This window comes from Bombina bombina, chromosome 3 (genome assembly GCF_027579735.1).
Source record: "Bombina bombina isolate aBomBom1 chromosome 3, aBomBom1.pri, whole genome shotgun sequence".
NCBI classification, from domain to species: Eukaryota; Metazoa; Chordata; class Amphibia; order Anura; family Bombinatoridae; genus Bombina; species Bombina bombina.
In genome coordinates, this window is record NC_069501.1 from 1,247,166,948 (window position 1) to 1,247,170,328 (window position 3,381).

Genomic DNA, 3,381 nt, shown 5'->3' on the forward strand with positions numbered 1-3,381 from the left:
CACCTCCTCCAGTTGCAGTTCATGGCCAGCCAGAATATATAATTTCAAAGATTTTGGACTCCAGATGTTATGGTCATCGACTCCAATACCTTAACCACTATTGCAGGTCTCTCCTGGGTTCCTGCAAAAGATGTCCATGCTCCAACCCTTCTTAGAGAATTTCATCTTGCTCATCCACATAAGCCTGGTGGCCCTCAGAGAGTTCCTTGAGGAGGGGGTACTGTCATACCCTGGAATTGAACCTGGAACCTCAGTTTCTTGGACTATTGTTTTTGCTGTGTGCTATCCTTGCACTTGGACTGCAGCCTGTTTCTAGATGGCTTATTGTTTTGCTGCACTTTGGCTCCACCTGCCTGCAGTTGCGTGTAATTGGCAATTACTCTCTGGTTATATAAACCCCGCTCTTCCAGCAGTCATTGCCCATTTATTAAGTTACTACTTAGAGTGTTCATTGCCATTAAGATTGCTCTCTGTTACAGACTTTGATTTGGATTCTGGATACTTTGATCTCAGAACTGGACTTTTGCTATGCTTTGCTTTAACCCCTTGTACCTCATTGGATTGTTTGCCTTTCTGTTGCTAACCTGGATTGTCCTCAACTTCGCTCAAGCCTGACCCCTTGTGACAGTTACCTGTTCTAAACCAGATTGTATCCTTTACCAGTACTTTTTTTTCCTTTCTCAGTATCTCCAAATTTATATAGTACTGTACAGTCCGCACTGCATCCAGAGCTTCAGGCTGGTTGTTACTCCAATGTCCACCTTAATCTCTGGGTTACTTCGTGCCTTACGTATACTTTGTGTGGGTATTGTACATAATGCCTGTCTCTCCACCTGACACTTAGGGAGGCGTGACAATATGCAAACTGGTTTGTGCAAGAGTGGGGTATTAGGTGAACGTGAATGCATTATTCTATATATATACCTATATAACAGAAAAAAATAGCTTCTATAGACTAAAGTGGCAAGTATATAGTGTAACCTCCCACCCTTACACTTGAGCAATAGCAGGAACGTGGATCTCAAAAACCCAAATGGAATGTAGCCATAATTAATGCTATTTCTAACACCTGTATTTGTTCTACTATTTCATGTCAAAATGACTGCTGTGAAAAAGGTCTATTATACCAAGTTTGTTCAAGACATGCTTGAGCATTACATACTCATGTGGTATGAGTTTAATTCATTGGAAGCTTGCTAATAAGGCTAGCTTTCAATCACATTATTCAATTCAAAATGACAAAGATCACAAAATTTGACAGAAATAAAATCATACTTTTGCATCAGCAATGACACTCTCAGAGGGAAATCAGCAAACAAATTGGATACTCAATGTGGTAATCAAGCTGTTACAGGAGGGGTCAAGGACAAAAAAAGGACTTGAAGGCCAATAAAACTTTCAATGTCCAGCAAGGACCTGGCTCTGCATCTGGTAGCTTCATCGGGATGCGAAGTTGACCCTTTTACAGTCCGAAGAGGCTTGATCAGGAATGGTCTTTGCGGAAGGGTAGCAGCCAAGAAACCACTTTTTTGGAAGGGTAACAGGGTGAAAAGGCTAATAAATGCTAAAGCTCACAAAGATTGGAATGAAGATCAGTGGAAAAGAGCATTATGGAGTGAATAGGGTTGCCAACCCTCCTATATTTCTCGGGTTCTCCTGTAACTTTATCCATTTTTTCCCTTTCTCCCAGCTCCCATTTTTGTTCCTCATTATTTACACTTCATACTGGGTCCAGCTCAGCCTGACTTTAAAAGTTGTGAAGAAAAAAACAGACACCATTTAAAGTAATAGCAGCTTTTTTTTCTTTTCCAAACTCTTCCTTCTCCCTCTTTAGTTCCTGCACTAAATCCAAAGAACTGAAAGTCTGGAGGCATGGTAGCATGCAAGGTGTGACTCCTGATTGTATAAGAGGGAGGCAGAGGGTGGGGTAGGGTGATGGCGTGTGACTGTGTCTAAAGCAGTGTGTGGAGAAGGTCGGAAATGGAGGCAGTTGTACTGTCTGTGTGAGACTTGGCAGCAGTTTGTTTGTCAGGCTTCAGCTGTGCTGTGTAGGAGGGGAGCCTTGGATGACAGCAGGAGATAGCAATGCAGGAGTGGCCTTGTCTGCAGCAGCATCGTTGCATGTCTGTGGTGGTGTTAGGGGCTGGAATTTGAAGCATGGAGGTGGGTGTGCAGCAAGGAAAATCAAGGTAAGTGCAGTGCTGCAACCTAACTTTCCAACCACTCTGCAAATCCTTACCTCCTTCCTAGGTAGGTAAAATATCTCATCAAAAACACACAGAAAATAGGGCACTGTACAGCAGAGAGTATTCAAAATTTAATTCAATTAAAAAAAGTAGAATCAATTTGTAAACCATAAATAGGCTAAAATATCACAAAATCACCTAAAACATATAAATAAATAAGTGGACATGGATCAAATAAGGGGTAAACACAGATTAGCAATAGTTTAAAAGCATGCTGACGGTGACGTCTCCCTAATAGTTAATATAGGAAATACTCCCACCGGTAGCTGAATGCTTAAGAAACCGCCTAGAACCAAAGGGACTAATTACAGTCTTAGGACATCAATGATGTTTTCGATCACAATTTTGAAAGTTCCTTAACAGTGATCCCAAACACACGGCTAGATTACGAGTTGTGCGTTAAGGTAAAAAAGCAGCGTTAACAGGTACTAACGCTGCTTTTTTACGCCCGCTGCTATTACGAGTCTTGCAGGTATAGGTGTACCGCACACTGTGTTGGCCTTACCGCAAACCTACTTACGTAATGTTCATAAAGCCTTTTTTCTATGGGACTTCCATAGCGCTGGTATTACGAGTTTGTCCTGGGAGGCCAAAAAGTGAGCGGTACAGCCTCTACCGACAAGATTCGTAATGCATTTTAAAGTCAGTAGTTATTAGTTTTATGTTACAACGCCGTAGCATAAAACTCATGACTAAAGTGCTAAAAAGTACACTAACACCCATAAACAACCTATTAACCCCTAAACCGAGGCCCTCCCGCATCGCAAACACTATAATAACATTTTTAACCACTGATCTGCCGCTCCGGACATCGCCACCACTATAATAAACATATTAAACCCTAAACCGCCGCACTCCCGTATCACAAACACTAGTTAAATGTTATTAACCCCTAATCTGCCGCCTCTAACATCGCCGCCACCTACATTATACTTATTAACCCCTAATCTTCCGCTCCGGACATCGCCGCCACCTACATTATATTTATTAACCCCTAATCTGCTGCACCAAACATCGCCGCCACCTAACTACATTTATTAACCCCTAATCTGCCGTCCCCAACGTCGCCGCCACTATTCTAAATTGATTAACCCTTTAAACCTAAGTCTAACCCTAACCCCCCCTAACTTAAATA